Source organism: Bubalus kerabau, chromosome 11 (assembly GCF_029407905.1).
Source record: "Bubalus kerabau isolate K-KA32 ecotype Philippines breed swamp buffalo chromosome 11, PCC_UOA_SB_1v2, whole genome shotgun sequence".
Lineage (NCBI taxonomy): Eukaryota > Metazoa > Chordata > Mammalia > Artiodactyla > Bovidae > Bubalus > Bubalus kerabau.
Window position 1 is genome coordinate 78,294,655 of NC_073634.1, and position 17,368 is coordinate 78,312,022.

The window sequence follows — 17,368 nt, forward strand, 5'->3', positions numbered from 1 at the left end:
AACTGGTTCACTTTGCTGTACAGCAGAAACTAACAAAAGGCTGTAAATCAACTCTATTGCAATAAAATTAATTAAAAAAAATCCCACTCATTAAAAGGCACAGTGTGGATTCTCAGAGGCCAGAATGCCAGCACATTTTGGTGATCACTAAGTCACCCAGCTGAGAACCAGTCTGAGAAGGTTAACGTGAAACATTATAGGGACTAAAATTACTTCCAAGAAAGATCCTTGGCGAATATAAACTGTCCCCCTCACCAACCCCACACAGTTGGAATACCACCTTTCTAATCCTTTTAGTGAGAGGCAAGGAAACTGGGAGGCCTGTGGTTTCCTGGAACATTTTCATACCAGGGTGCTCCTCTCCCTGTGAAGTCCTTTGGAGACTCTTTTAAGCACGATTTTCTTACCGGGTCTTGGGAGAGATACAGAGCATTGCTTATTCTGAAAATATTGGCAAGGCCAGCAAAGGAATGGAGCAGATAGAACCAGAGGGATTCCCGACACTGCCTGTCCTCCTGATGGCCCCCAGCCCCTCTCAGCCCCCAGTCCCTTTTGACCCTAACCCCTCCCTCTCCTGGGTGAAGACCACAGGCACGCTTCTCCTCACTCTCCGTACCAAGATCATATTGCTGAAACGTGATGCTTGGCCCACTGACCTGCCAGCCGCGCGGCCACGCTCTCACCAGGGCCCCGCGACCCCCACGTGCAAGCTGCGAACATCGATCACTGTGACTCCAGCGGCGGCCGCGCCGTGCCCCTTGGCGCCTCTTAGGCGTCCTGGGCGGTACAGCGTCTCCTGCTTCCTCAGCCCCTCTGAGCCCCCATTCCTGCACGGGGCACAGGCGGATCTGGCTGGCACCTGTGCCACCTCAGTGTCATCTGCCCTCCGGGCCGGCTTGGGGCTCAGCGGAGTAGAAAGAGATGTAGATGAGGACCTGGGCACTGAGGAGCTGGGCTCTGCGTTTGGGTGGGTGCTGCCACTCCCTGGCATACGCATGAAATGAGGAGCAGGTCACAAGTCACCTCCCCCACTCTCTGGTATCACTTCCTTCTCCGCAAAATGGGAAGAATTGGAGACACTCTACCTACTTCATGGAGGTGTTCTGGGAGCCAAAGAAATGCCAGGTGGGGAAGAAATTTGGAAGAGTGCTAGTCGAAAGTTCATTATCATTACAGAGCAGGGCTGAAGGTGTCCAGGCCAGCTCCCCCAAGGGACAGCGAATCCTTTCTTTATGAGATGAGTACTTACTTCAAGGTTCCCGCTCCCTCTTTGCTAACAGGAATTGCAGGATCCTTGCCAAGTCCAAGAAGTACAAAGAACAAATAATCACTTGGATGAGAGAAGCCTGTTGAAATGAGTCTTTGTTGGGTACAAGGTTTGGCTGACAGATTGGTCCAAAAATCAGCACAGTGAATCAGCTCATTGGCTCTTGCAGGGAGATGGACTCAGCTAGACTCTGATGATTCACAGTTTCCACTACACACCCTGCACACAGTAGGGATTCAAACGACGCTTGTTAAGCTGATTACTGCAGAGGCAGCTGGAAGTGTGAGAGGGCGAAGCCCTGTCCATTCAAATTGGAGACTCACTCGGTAACATGAGGCAAGGGGAAAATCCAAAATCAGACAGGACTTGAGGCTGTAGCGGGTGGGGCCGTTCATTCTGCAGCCTTATAGCTGAAAGGGATTTCGGGGGGTGGGGGAGCAGGGGGAGGGTGGAATTAACATGCTTACTGTATTATGTTGCAGCAGTGATAAGACTAAAATTTAGGATTTTCTTAATGAGACTCCTGCATTCACTGGTTTTCCTTATCAGCACTGGCAAGAACCCTAGTTTAGCATTTCTGTCCTCTGCTTTAGAATGGAGGAAGGATCACGGGAGGGATTTGAAAACTTGCTCCGGAGAATAACTGTATGCACCCTTTTTGCTCTCCCAGAGGAATGCAGGTCCTCTGCCCCTGGTCCTCCCCAGATGCACTGAGCTCTGGATCCAGGCGACAAGCTTTCCCAGTTTGGAGTTTGTGGAATGAAATGCACGTCGGGGCTGGGGAGGGAACCAGCGGAAGTTAGAATGCCAGGCAGTTCGAAGTGCCTCTGCCCTCTCTCTCCTGCCCTAGGCTCGGGAAACCATCCTCCTTTCCCACCAAGTGTCCATAACCACCCCTGAGGGGCAGGTACCTGGGTTCTAACACTAGGCTCTGAGACAGCTCTAATGCCTGCCACAGGGTCAGCTCTTTAAGGACTGCGATCAGGACAGTGACAAAGTCAAGGCCATACCACAAGTCCTCACATCTATGTGGCACTTGCTGCCTCTGGGGGGTGGTGGGGGCAGAGCCACACACCCCTTTAACAGGTGTGCAGCCTGGTGCTTAGAGATGGTAGCTTGTACTACCTAGAGAGAGCTGACACTGGAGTCAGAAATAGGAGCTGAGGGTCCAGACTTAAGGCTGGGGTTGGAGGAGACCAGACCCCTCCCCAGGGTCTGGGCTTCAGCTTCCTCCTCTTGCACTCCAGGACCTTGGATCCCCTGGAAGCAGCCAGCCCACTCTGCAGGGGGACCTGAAAGGCTTGTCTCACCTTCACATACCATCCACTTGATTGACTATCCAAGTCTGCAAGAAAGCACATCTTTTTTCTGCAAAAAAGCATTTTTTAAAATCAGATTTCAAAACGGTGAAAATTCCAGTCCACCCAGAAATGAGGAAGTGCCATCCTTCCTTTATCTCCAACATAGCCTCAAGTCAAGAGCCTTAGAACAAGCAAAGTGGATGGCTTTGTAGTGCAGGAGTTCCCTGGTCACAGGACAGTCCCAGCATCCTTGTTTGTAGCCTATGAATGCTTCCTCTGCATACAGTTCGAACAAGCAGATCCTCAGCAGGTGAGGGGGTGCTGCTGCCTCAGGTAAGACAGGGAACAGAGCAAGTTTACTGGGTCAGAATGAGAAGAGAGGCAGAAACGTGGAGAACAGGGGCACAACCTAGCCAAGCACAGCAGCCTTGTGGCCTTCAGTTCAGGCACAAATCTAACTGCTTCCATGGGCTGGACCGCAGAGCATCCTGGCATCACTGCAGACTAAATGATATTCTTAAAGCCGCAGAGTTTGGAGTTCAACAGAGCCTGTGTCCTGACTCTGACATCTATCATCTATGTATCCTTGAGCAGTTGGCTTGAGCTCTGGAGCCTCTGTCTCCTCCGAAGCGGTGGGAGCACCCACGCTCAGCTGTGGGGAGATGATTGCTGTCAAGCGCTTCGAGGGGCCTGCGTGGGCCATGCAGAGAATGTGCGCTCATGTCCGACAGGCCTGGGAAGAGGGCAGTGCGTGAGCCCACACTTCAGAAGGATTTACCCAACGTGGTTAAGAGAAAAAGAACGTTAGGGTTTCACTGGGAGTGAAAGTGGCAGAGAAGCTCCAGAGGAGAGCAAGAGGAAGCATGGGTGGGCATGAAGACAGGCACCCGCGTCCCATCACTTATGGGTGCCAGGCCCTGCATAAGGTGCTTGACGTGTGACCAGATTCCATTCTCCCACCTGGGCTGTACCTCTTACAAAACTCCACTTTACAGATGAAGGAGCTCATACAGGAGTGAAGACACTTTCCTAACTTACGAAGCTGGATCAGTGGGATTCCAATATAGATTTATCTGAGCGCAAAGCCAGTTTCTCAACCCCTACAGGCACAGGGAGGAAGTGGGGTGGGTGGGTGCTGAGCTTCACAGAAAGCCCACAGCGGGCGAGGGGAGGCACTTGCAGACACCTGGGAGGAGGTGGAGGCAGAGAGGAGCAGCCGTTGGGCCTGAGCCCACCACCCAGCCGGCAAACAGGCGGCAAGGGCAGGCGGCACGGACGGTGGCAGGCACCAGGAGAAGGCCTGATCCCCGAACTCCTGTGACGTCTGAGGGTCAGTCCTGCCCGAGGCTTGTGATCTTTTTGTGAAATTAATTAGTTAATTATTTTTGGTTGCCCTGGGTCTTTGTTGCTGCATGATGGCTTTCTCTTTCTTTGGTTCTGGTGTGCAGGCTGCTCATTGCAGTGGCTTCTCTTCACCAGTGGCATGTGGAATCTTGGATCAGGGATCGAACTGGTATCCCCTGCATTGTCAGGTGGATTCTTAGCCACTGGACCACCAGGGAAGTCCTGTGACATGTCTGAGGGGAAAGCAAGTCCATCTGGAAACTTCCAACACATGACCCTCTTGGCTCCAAGGCTGCTCTATAAAAGCTCTTTCCTTCCTCCTGCAGGTAGGGCCACACAGGAGGTCTCGGGCCCACAGCCTTCTCCAGGGGTCCTTCTGGGTTGCAGAAAGGAGGGTCCTCTGGGGGAGTCCCCTGCATTAGCCCCCTCCTCCACTACACGCCCCAGCCCCAGGATCCTTGACCCAGATGGCTGACAGGGAAGAGGACAGATGGAATCCTCCATCATAAACTCTTCTAATTCTCATCACCTGGATTGTGCACCCAGCAAAGAAACATACATACAAAGAGAATGCTGGCATGAGTGAGAGGAACTTTGTAAAATGCTGGCAGTGATCAAAATTTGTATCCAGAGAAAAATAACAATTGTGAAAACCTATATACAGCCTGAACTCTAGTTTATGATAATATAACATTTCTAGCAATAATATTCGGGGAGAAAAGAGAGATAAAAATGAACTGAACTTTATTTGGGGATCTCATTTCTATGAGTCCCGTTCCTTTTGCTAAAATATGGAAATCTCTATAATGAGGATTTGTGTTGTCCTAAGGAAAAAAAATGTGTGAAAAATTGACCTTACTAGCATGGGAAAACTTTTATATGCCATAATACAGAAGTTTGTTTCCCTTAAGAGTGGAAGTATGTAAATAGCCCACTGAAAGAAAAGATGTATAATTAATCACCAGCGTCTACGTGTCCCAGTGCACTCTTGATGGTCTCACGGTCTCCTCAGGATCCAGGGAACAGAAGTCAGGGCAGTGACCTGGCCTTGACCGCCAGCAAGGGTGGGGGGGTATGCTAGAGAATGCACTCTTCGGATTCTAGCACATGCAAACAGGCATGCTTTGTCCTCTCCCCATCACCCACATCTGAGGCTTTAATAGGCTTTACATGGTCACTGAATCAGAGAAGGGCAGGCTGAAAGGCCCCTGCGGGCTTTTCTCCCTCCAGCCCTTCCATTTCACAGATTAGGACTCTGAGGTCCTGGGAGGCACAGGCACTTGGCCTAGATGCCATGAACTGCAGAGGCTGAGCTTGAGAAAACTGCCACAATGCACAGCCTCACCCAGTACCCAGTTCCGAGGGTGGGGGGATCTGGTCCTCCCTGGGCTGAAGTGTGTTTGATGGAGAGCTTTGCCCTCCCCTGGAGGGGTTGCTGATCCCCTTTAATGAGACATAAAGGCCTTAAGCTCCATCCTGCATCTCCCTTACCTGGTTTTTCTCCCAGGTGGGAGATATTGAGAGGTGGTTTTTAAAATTTATTTATTAATTTTTCCTTCTTGGCTGTGGCATGTGGGATTTTAGCTCCCTGACCCGTCCATCTTGCACTGGAAGCTCAGAGTCTTAACCACTGGACTAGCAGGGAAGTCCCTTGAAGGGTGATGTGCTTTGTCTGGCCCTCAGGCAGGGTGACACCCTGGTCCTGTCATGGGGCTGGCCTGGGCTGGCTGGGTGCTGAGCAGCTGTCCAGAAGCCATGGCCCACTGGTTATCAGGGAGTTAACCGAAGGCATTTTCTGGGGCTCAGCTAGAAGGTGGGAATGCCCTAGGCCAGGAGGAGGGGGAGGTTTGGGGAGAGGTCAGGGGACAGGGGCTCTGAGGATCTCAAAGACTGAGGAGGTGCGAGCAGGAGCTTGCTACAAACAGGGTCCTGGATGGGCTTTGGGGATGGACACAAGAGGCCTGATGGCAGGGCAGGAGCAGGGCGTGAGGTCGGCTGACCCGGGGTGGGGTCCATCCGTCCCTTTGGGCAACTGCAGCTCCCCCCAGAGCCTCTGCGCAGAGGATGCTGGGAGCCTCTAAACAGCCCTGGGCCCTGAAAAGCCATCTCAGGGTGCTCTGCACAGGACCCCTGAGATGAGCTCCCAGTTCACTTGCTGTCTGCTGGCACTGGCCCTCGCTGGGCTCACAGGTGAGGCCACTCCCTGCACCCAGGAGCCACTAATCAAAGAAAATGTGGCTCTTGGAGCTGAAGGGGATGAGACACTGATTCCCGACCTGCTCTTAGCATCTTAGCTCCACACACCCAGGGTCACTCTCTTGGGGCACAGTTGCTGGATCCAGGATCTGGGGGCCGAAGAGGGGAGGGGAACAGCTGTGGGTGGGGTGGGACTGAGCTGGGAGTGACCGCGGAGGGTGGTCTGTTCCCAGGGCCCAGGTTGGGTGGGCAGCTCTGGCTGGGCGTGAGAGCAGGGCACAGACACTGCCTGGCGGGGGCTAAGAGGTTTTCCAGCCTCTGGTGCAGGCCCAGAGGGTGCCAAGGTGCAGAGCACGGCACTCCAGGATGGCTGAGCTGGGGGCTGGGTCTGGGGGGAGCCTACCCAGGGATGGAGGAGACAGAGAGAGGCAGTGGAGTCCCGTTAGGAGGAAAATGGAAACTAAGAATCTGGTATCCACTCTGTCTGCATGTGGAAGAGATGCGAGAACTTGGAAAGGCTGATAATTTCAAATTTTCTATGTATTGAATTCTTTTTAAAAACTTCTGTCAATCTGCTCATCTTGCTAAGTTTAAAGAAAAAAGAAGTCTGCAGATGGCAGGCCCCTGGACCAGAAGAGACAAGCTAAGAAAGGGTGCTACTCGCCCTGGTCCTTGGACACCAGAGCACAGGAGACATGCTCAGCACTCTGCACGCCTCCTCCCTGCGGGCCTTGTGGCCTCAGATCCACGAGGCAGCTGAACTGGGATGGACAGAGGCATGGCAGTCCCCAGACCCCCAGCCCACTCTGCCTCTTGCTCCCTAAAGCCCTATCATCCACTACACTCAGAACCATGGGTGTGGATACTCATAGGTCAGGAGACCAGGCCCTGCTGCCTCGCCCGAGACCAGACCGTGAAGGCCTGGGAAGCGGGAGTTCTGTGCACTAATTCCTCCCCAGCTTCCCCAGGGCCCAAGCCAGGCCCCGACCAGGGTCCTGGTGGATTTACTGATTGGCCAACTGACCCAGGATCGGCTTATAAACAGCTTGAGTCCTAAAAAGTCCACTGGGGATCTGCGGTTGGTAACTCACATTGTATTTGCCTGCAGAGTCAAAGCTGTCTGTGATCATGGGCCTGTCTGGCTCCACAACGGAGGCCGAGATCATAATCTAGCTCGCTGAGGGAATCAAAGCCCAGGTCTGCCCCGGGGGAGGGGGTGGGGAGGCTGGGTGGGAGGACAAAGAGAGGGAAGAGGTCCCCTTTGTTTCTTGGTGCTGGTGATGAGTATGGTCAGTTTTGCATTCGTGTGTGTGTGTGTGTGTGTGTGTGTAAGTCAACTAAAGGTAGACTTGTTGAAATCAACAAATCTGAAAATAGTGACACTGGCCTTGATAAGTGCAATTGCCAGGCTGCATGCAGGGGGTGCTGTGTGACCAGCTGCTCCGGGTTAGCCAGTAGCTGCCCAAGGCCCTAGAAGCAAGGGTCTCCCAGAAGGGGGACCCTGCCTTGGCTTCTCTGCCCACTTCCTCTACTGCTCTGCTGGCCAGGCTGGACAGGACAGGAGGGATCCATATGTTACCTTGAATCCCAGGTCCAGGAGCCTTGGAGTTATGCTAAGTGAAATAAACATGGATCTAATGGGCACTCGGGGGCTTCCCTGATGGCTCAGTGGTAAAGAATCCGACTGCCAACGCAGGAGATGCAGGTTCTACCCCTGATGCGGGAAGATCCCACAGGCCACAGAGCAACTAAGCCCGTGTGCACCACAACGCTGAGTGTGCTCTAGAGGCCCTTCTCCTCACCAAGAGAAGCCACCTCAATGAGAAGCCCGCACACCACAACTGGAGCTTAGCTCCTACTCGCTGCAACTAGAGAAAAGCCTGCACAGCCGTGAAGACCCAGCCCAGTCAGAAATAAACAGAGAAATAAAATTATAAAAAAATAAAGAGCACGTGGAGGGCAGAGAGCTCATTTAAGCCCTGATTGACATGACTGCATGTTAGAGCAAGTTCATAGATGGTACTCAACAAAACCACACCCATAATAAAGGAAATAAGTCAGAGAAAGACAAATACTGTATGATATCACTTATGTGTGGAATCTAAAACAATGCCACAAACTACTGAATATAACAAAAAAGAAGCAGACTCACAAATATAGAGAACAAACCAGCAGTTACCAGTGAGAAGAGAGGAGGTGGCGGGGCAAAAGAGGGGTAAGGGATTAAGAGACACAAACTAGTAGGTATAGATCAGCTGTAAGAATATTGTACAGCATGGAGGATGTAGCCAATATTTCATAGCCGTAAATGGAGTATACCTTTAAATATTGCAAATCACTATATTATACACCTGTAATATATAATACTGTACAACAACTATACTTCATTAATAATTTTAAGAATAAAAACACTAAGGGTGATGGGGGACCAGCTCCGTGTTGTTCAGCTCTGTGTCTGTTAAGGCCAGGGCTTGGGCAGTCAGACCAGAGCTTATAGTTTGAGGCTTGCAACTGATCGTTTACTTGTCAAGAAAGCATGCTTGTGGGGGATAAATATCAGTCCTTAACATGAGGCCAGGCCTCTTCTGAGCTGGCTCACTTGGAGCCTCCATGAGAACACCTGCTCTGTGTTCAGATCCTGCTGAGGCTGGAGTCCTTGCCCCATGCGAGTGCTCAGGTCCTGGGAGAATAGGCTGGACAGATACCTGACGCTTGGGCTCTGCAAGGAACTGTGCAGGGTGCAGCGTCATTGAGGAGCCATCTATGAACTTGCTCTAACTGCAGTCATGTACAATTAGGGCTTAACTTGAGCTGTCCGCTCTTCACATGCTCTTTGAGCTTTAGTGCAAGTTCGATGTAGAACCACCCTTGCTATGGGCCAGACGTTGTGCCGGGGATGTGAGACAACTCAGTGTTTCTCCCTTTAAGTGGGGACAATCATAGTTTATTGTAACTGTGATACGAGTTATTCCAGGGGAAAACACGGGGAGCCATGAGGAACCCCAAGGCCCATGGGCACAACTGGAGAAAGTCTTCCAGGGGAGATGCTGTCTGAGCTATTTCCAAATCGGGGAAGCCAGGGGGAGGTGGATGTTTTAGGCAGAGAAAACCACCTTAATTATTAAAACAGAGGCAAGAAGCTGCTTAGCATGTTGAGAATGGAGATGGGCTTGGGGTAAATGGTGCAAAACAGACAAGGGGGAGGGAGGAGGTGAGGCGGGAGACAGAAACCTAGACATGGCCCCCAAACGCCAACTGGGTCCTAGAGCACCAGGCGACTGGCAGGGGCTCCTGCTGAGGACAGCTAAGGGCAATGACGGTCGAGCTGGGGAAGAGGGAGAAAGTGGAGAAATAGAGTGAGATTTTGGTAAGACTTGGCAATTGACTGGCTGTTGAGTTCATTCACGAGAGTGCTCTGTGTGCTGAGCTACTGCTGGGGTGGAGGTGGGGCATGGTGTCTGGGATGAATCCCAGTTTTTAGGTTGGAAAGACTGGGGGATGGTGGTGAAATTCTACTGAGATTGAGAACATTGGAGGAGGAACCAGTTCGAGGATGACTTTGATGCAAGCCGAGGCATGGCATGGCTGAGCGGGTTGTACCCAGGTGAGGTGAGCAGGATGGAGCCTTCCAGATGGGGGAGCCAACAGATTGAACACAGTGTGGACAGATGGAGTGTGGTCCATTCCAACCAAGGAGAAACTCGACCCTCTTCCCGGAGTCCAGATGTTGGAGTCATGAGGACGAGAGACCACCCACCATGCCCCAGACAAGGCGTCTCTCCCCAACAGGGTCTCAAAGAAATCAAAACACATCAGTGATCCACTGATTGACTGATTCACTGCATGTCTTGCATGTCAAGATCCAGGCTTCGTGGCGAAGTAGCTTCTTTTCCAATTTTGCAGACAGAGGCGCCAAGAATTCTGCCGGCATCTTTCCCTGGACCCCCGCTGTCAGGCCTCATTGATAACGCCGAGTGGGCACTTGTCAGGATGGGCGAGACTGAGGGAAGAAACCTGCCGGGGCGTCTGAGGCAATTTCCAGGGAAAACCATCTGCCCAGCTTCCTGTGGGGCTGCGGCAGCCCGCCCACCCCTCACTCAGCTCCTGGAGGCCACTTTCGGGCTCTCTTGTCTGGGGCACCGTGGCTGCAAGGCCCCTGCTGCTTGTTGCCCTCCGCTTTGGTCTCTGAAGGAGCCTGGAGGGTTCCAAGGCCAGGGAAAGTGGGAAGCCTGGTGCACCCACCGGTCCTCATATGAAAAACAGGTGATTGCATTTCACACTCCTCCGAGGCTCCCCAAACCCACTCCCTGGCAGCATAATTACAGATGCCTCCCTCCTTACAAACCCTGCCTACGCGCTGCATAAAGGAATACAATTTCTGGCTGTCCAAATTACAAGAGACCATAATGCACAAAAGCAATAAACACAGGTTCTAACAGCAATCAGATACCACTTATCGTAAACAATGGTTTTTGTGATTTATTGCGTTTGAAGCAGGTTCAGCATTACTCCTTAGAAGATTTGGTTATTCTTGTTTTCAAGCAGAGTTGCCTGCAGCCAGCTGACGTCAGAAAAAATTGCTCAAGCGCAGCGGATTTTAAAAATAGGGCCAAGGCGGTGTTCAAATAATAATAATAGAAAAATCAGGGTGGCTGTAGGCTGATGTGAAAGTCTGAAGACAGGGCCATTTGGGCTTCGCAGGCTCCCCCGCCACAGCCCATGCATCCTCCGTGGGTCCTGCCTTCTTACTTCCCGATGCCCAGCACTGCCGATTCCTCCTGCTGTCCTCCTGTCCCCTGAGTGACGTGGGAGGGAGGAGGAGACTAGTAACCAGAGTGGGACAAAGAAATCTGGATAAACACATGTTCAATTTCCCAGCTCAAGCTGTCCAGTTAGTGCTGGTAGTCTGATACTGGGAGAGTGCAGAAGTCAGGTTCAAACAGCACATTTGAGAGGAGAGGTCTGTAAGGATTATTCAAAAGGACATTGGCCCTGTTCTGGCGGGAGTGGTCCCTTCTCATCTGGACTCTGTCCTGTCCACTCTGCAGGAAAGGGGCTGAGGATACTGTCGGGAGACCAGTGGCAGGGGACCAGTGCAGAAGGCAAGGAGGATGCCCAGATCAGAGCAGGATCAGGAGGTTAGGAGACATCCTAGGATTCTGAATGGGAATTTCAGAGGATCTGGAAGGAGGGCAGCCCCACCTTAATCAGGGAGCTCTGCTTTTATCAGTCTTCTCTAGTGGGTTTCCCTAAGATTGTTTGCACACAAAAAAATCAGATTAGAGAATTAATCTACAATGGACTTCCCAACTGGCTGGATGGTAAAGAATCCAACTGCTAATGGAGGAGACGCAAGAGATACAGGTCCGATCCTTGGATTGGGAAGACCCCCTGGAGGAGAAAATGGCAACCCACTCCAGTATTCCTGCCTGAAAAATCCCATGGACAGAGGAGCCTAGTGGACTATAGTCCACAGGGTCACAAAGAGTTGGACACAACTGAGCAACTGAGAATTAATCCACAAATAAGAGTCAAGGAGTTCTGACACTTGAACCTACCCTCCCCTCCTCAAATTCAACATTTTATCATGAGTTTAAAGTGCAGGCACAGGGAAGAACTTGCTCCAGTGTCACAGGGAGATGCTTGAAAAGTACTGTGATCGCAGGAGGAGCAGCGGAGTCCATCACACATGTAGCCTGCCAAGGGTGAGTGGCAGTGGCCTGCAGTGAGCCGCCTGGGCTGTGCCCAAAGCCCATGCACTGGGGCTTGGTTCTAAGGGTAGTTGAGGCAGAGCTGGTAGTGTGTACCAGGGCCACTGCCTCACAGGAAGCAGAGCTCCTACTGCAGGAACAGATAAGTCATCTGAGCAAGCTGTTCATTCCCAGAATCTCCAGCAACAGGAATATTAACCAACATGCAGTGACCTTGGGATTGAAGATGTATGTGCACTCATGTGCACACACATACACGTGTGCACACACGTGCACACACATATACATGTGCATGCACACACATGCATGCACACAGTCCATGGCCAGCCTCTTGCAGGAAGGCTGAGACCTGCACAGATGGCTGATGCTTCATTTCAGTCTGGGCAGAGAAGTTCTCTTGCCTCAGCTTGGAGCAGAGAGCAGAAAAATCACTGAGCTATATAGATCATGATAAGGAAATGGATTTGTTAGTGACTAGCCAGTCCCCAGAGAACAACCCTGATATCTTGTTTGAAGTAAATCTCAGAACATCACTCACCCAGGTAGAAAAAATATATATATTGATTGCTACCATTTATTGCATCCTTATATTCCAGGCAGTATTCGAAAGTCCTTTCATAATTAACCTACTTAATGCTCACTACAGAACTATGCCAGAGGTATTATTATTCTCCCTATGGAACAGATGAGGGACCCTAGACCCAGGGAGGAGGGTGACTTGCAGGGTGACCCAGCCAGGAAGCGTGGACACAGCCCCAAGTCTGCAGGACTCTCTGTGCTCCGTATCTTTTCCAGGCCTGACATGTTTCTTTCCATGTGGTTTCCTGTCATGAGTTCGTGGACCAGGAACAGTACACAAACAGGAAGACAGGTGGGATGCATGTCACTTAGAGCAACAACATCCACACCCACCTGCTGGAGTCAGAAACACCAAACCATCTTGTTCACCAGCTGAGTCACCCCACCAGCCATACATCTCCCTTTGGAGATGAAGCCATCAGGCCACAAACCACACAGAATGCCCCGAACCTTGAAGTCGGCAGCCCTCTGCTGAGTGTTCATGTGTCAGACACGGACAATCACAATCCAAGACAGCAAACAGGAATTCCAGAAAAAAACCCACATTTGCTTTTTGATAAAGACAAAAGCGATACAGCTCAAATGTACGCTTAACAGAGAGGCGAGTCTTTCTACATATCCTCACATCTTCCAGCATCCCTGTCCTTTCATATTTCTAGTCCTCGGCCTTGAATTGCTTCTGTGTGCAGGAAGACGTGACAAACATCACCTCTGCGACTCCTTCCCTGACATGCCCTGCTTCGGGGAACCGCCTTCTTTCTCGTCACCAGGGCACTTTGTGCTGTTCAATTGGTCACTGGTTTAAGTATATTGCGTCCTATTTTATCTGATTATTTCATGTAAGGCTTGTTTCTTTGACTAGGGAGCTCCTTGAAGGCTGAGCTGTGTCATCCTTATGGGTACTCTCTCCTTCCTGCCTGTATAGACACACACACACACACACACGCCAACTTCAGAGGGGACCAGAATCAACTGGAGAGCTAACGGAGCCTATTTTAATGTTGAATCCCGAGACACACCTCTAGAGATTTAGATTCAGTGACTCTGGCTTGTAACTCACATTTTAAGCCCGTGCCCTAGATGCTTCTGAAGTCGGCAGCTTCATGGTTTGGGGAATGAGGCTATCTTGCTACCCCAGGACAGCAGCTGTACAGGACAGGGCTGAACTGTGTCCTCCCCAAAAGAACATGGTGAGGTTCTAGCCCCTCAGTGACTCAGAAGGGGACCCTATTCAGAGACAGGGATTATACAAAGGTAATTCAATTAAAATGAGGCCATTAGGGTGGGCTCTAATCTAACAGATGGGTGTTCTTTTCGGAAGAGGAAATCTGGACACAGACAGACATGGAGGGAGGAGGGTGTGAAGACTCGAGTGTGTGTAAACATGGCTGTCTACAAGCTGAGGAGAGAGGGCTGGAACAGAGCCTTCGCTCAGAGTCCTCAGAAGGAACCAAATCTTCGGAAACCTTGATCTTGGACTTCCGGCCTCCAGAACTATGAGAAAATAAAGTTCTGGACATAGCTGCCCAGTCTATGGTACTTTGTTAGGGTAGGCGGGCAAATTAGTAATATAGGATCCATAGGGAAGATCCCCTGGAGGAGGAAACCCACTCCAGTATTCTTGCCTGGGAAATTCCATAGGACAGGGGAGCCTGGCGGGCTACGGTCCGTGGGGTGGCCAAGAGTCGGACACGACTGAGCAACTGACTTTCACTTCCATAGCACATATTTTGCAGATACATTTTTTGGGGGCCCAAACTCATCTCTGTCAAACTTCTGAACTGCCCTGAGTTCTTCACCAGCTATTCCTACCCCAGGGCAGTGACCTGCTGTCGCCTGACCATCCGCCAGGCCCGACTCAGCATCCTGGCATTGAGGCAGGACACGGCTTGAGAAGGCATCTCTCACCCACCCCATGCCTGCCCGGCCTTGGGACTGAGCCACAGCACCTCTCCCAGAACACGGGAGTTACCCTCCCGCGGAACTCCTTGTCACTATCACAACAGATGCTTGCTAAGCTCTGCTCTCCGGGGCCAGATGCCACCTAGCTCAATGCCACTTCTTCCGAGAGGGTGTGACTGTCCTCCCCGCCACCCAGAAAAGCCCGGAGTTGTCACCTGGGGAGATTGGCTGGTGACAGACTGGGGCACGTGGGCAGACCCTCAGGAAGGTGGCGTATTGGCTCGTGCCAGCCTCTGTCTGGCAGACAGCAAGGCCTGTGGAAGCTCTGCTCACTGTCACCCACGCCATGTCTGGGGTGGTCCCACAGAGCAGCCCACATAGAGCTTGGATGCTCACAACAGGGGTGGGGTCCTGGGACACTGGCCCCAGGAACTATGGTAAACTCTGCGTGTTGGGAGGGTGTGGTACACCCCCAAACCTTGGCAGCCACGGTGGGCCACCCGTACTGCTTCTTGGTTAAAACTCCTCCCCCTTCTGGACATTGCGTATGCTTCTCAATTCATGCCTTGCCACAACGACTAGAAATAAGCCTTTCTGCAGGCAAGATTTAAACGAGCTCTCCTGTCACGGAGCACATGGCCTCACACTGAATAAAGGGTCTTTAGAATGCTCTCAGATCCACCCTCTTCTCATTTCCTTCCCTCCCTGATCCTGTTTTCTCCCTGGGGTATGGGTGACTGTGCAGCCAGTGTGATTAACTCAGCCGGGACGATAATCTCAGGAAGGAATGGAATGGAAATCATTTTTGGAATATAAATCAAATAGGATTTCAGTTGAAGTTATTTAAAAGAAATTAATTGACTTGTACTCGCCACAATACACTGATAAGAGTTCATTGCCAGGCCCATCAGGAGTAATGAAAAAACAGTTAATAAAATTCAGCTGTCAAAAGCAGCCTGCACTGGGCTCTCTGGGGACCTCCCACAACCCCCCGGGTCACAGAGGGTGGAGCCCACCGGTTGGCAGGGGCCAAGCGCAGGCTTTGCTATATTTTTCTCTCGTGCGGGATTACTTGAGTTTTAATACTATAAGATTCTCAGGGCTGAGACTTTTTCCCAAGCTGCTTTGTATTTCTATACATCCCTCTGCACATTCTAAATCACAACCCAAGGAAGGATGTGGGCTAGATAGGAATATTTTTGCATTCATTCATTTTTATTTTCCATTTGCAAGGGCTTCTGAAAAGATATTTCTCCTCCCCCTTATTGACTGTGAATGACCTTAAGGAGGAGGGAGTGGAGATATTTAATTAAAGACATCTTTGGTTCCTCTCCCCCACTCTCTCCCCAAACCATGGACGAGAATAAGTTATGAACTTGGATAAAAAAAAAAGAAAGCCACATGCACGCAAAGATGAAGAAAGGTGAAATCTCCACACTGAAGTTCAATGCAAGACCTTGGGCTTGGCGGCCGGCCCATCGCCCCGCACTGCATTCCCCAGCCCACGTGGGTATGATTCAGCTTTCTCATCAAAGATGTGAGTCCTTGCAATGCAGAGATAGAAACTTCCCTGTGTCCCTAAGACTCTACAAGCCACAGTCCTTCTAGCCACTCAGAGCAGTGGCTTCCTGCTCTGGGCTCTTCTCCTGATCATTTTCATTGTATTTTGTAGTGGCTACCACAGGCCAAAGAATTGATGCTTTCGAATTGTGGTGTTGGAGAAGACCCTTGAGGGTCCCTTGGACTGCAAGGAGATCAAACCATTCAATCCTAAAGGAAATCAACCCTGAATATTCACTGGAAGGACTGATGCTGAAACTGAAACTCCAATACTTTGGCCACTTAATGCAAAGAATTGACTCACTGGAAAAGACCCTAATGCTGGGAAAGACTGAAGGCAGGAGGGGAAGGGGATGACAGAGGATGAAACGATTGGATGGCATCACCGACTCAATGGACATAAATCTGAGCAAACTCAGGGAGATGGTGAAGGACAGGGAAGACTGGCATGCTGCAGTCCATGGGGTCGAAGATTCTAACATGACTTTGCTACTGAACAACCACCACCACAGGCCAAATACCATTCTAAATATGTCCCAGTGGCTCCTTTAATTCTCATAGAAGTCCTACAAGGAGGTGACTATAGTGTACCCTCAAATTCATGAGCTGAAGTCCTAACTCCCAAGGTGATATGTTCAGAGGTGGGGCCTTTGGGAGGTGGTTAGGTTTAGATAAGGTCATAAGATTAGAGCCTCCTGGAGTGAGATGAGTCTTCTTTCCTCATAGCTCAGTTGGTAAAGAATCCACCTGCAATGCAGGAGACCCCGGTTTGATTCCTGGGTTGGGAAGATATGCTGGAGAAGGGATAGGCTACCCACTCCAGTATTCTTGGGCTTCCTCTGTGGCTCAGCTGGTAAAGAATCCGCCTGCAATGCAGGAGACCTGGGTTCGATCCCTGGGTTGGGAAGATCTGGAGTGAGATGATGGGATTAGTGTCCTTGTAAGAAGAGACGCCAGACAGCCACATGAGGCTACGATGCGAGGACAAAGGGAAAAGGCTGCCATCTTTAAGACTAGAAGAGAAGTCTCACCAGAAACCGACAAGCTGCTAAGCTGCTAAGTCACTTTAGTCGTGTCCGACTCTGTGCAACCCCATAGATGGCAGCCCACCAGGCTCCTCCGTCCCTGGGATTCTCCAGGCAAGAACACTGGAGTGGGTTGCCATTTCCTTCTCCAATGCATGAAAGTGAAAAGTGAAAGTGAAGTCACTCAGTAGTGTTCCGACTCTTAGCGACCCCATGGACTGCAGCCCACCAGGCTCCATGGGATTTTCCAGGCAAGAGTACTGGAGTGGGAAACTGACCAGGAGACACTGCAATTTTGGACTTCCAGCCTCTGGAACTGTGAGAAAATAAATTTCTCTTGTTTAACCGCTCAGTCTATAGTATTTTATTATGGCAGCCTCAGCTAACACAGAAAGTACCACTTTTTATTGTCCCTGTTTCATAGATAAGGGAACAAAGGCTCAGAGAGCTTAAGTAATTTGCCCAAGGTCACACAGTAAGTGA

General features: G+C 50.9%; 1 protein-coding gene across 1 annotated transcript in view; it reads right to left on the reverse strand.

Annotated features, from left to right (window-relative positions):
* KLHL29 (kelch like family member 29) overlaps positions 1-17,368 on the reverse strand; it is a 238,969-nt gene that overhangs the window by 185,074 nt on the left and 36,527 nt on the right. The gene's annotated exons all lie outside the window — the stretch shown is intronic.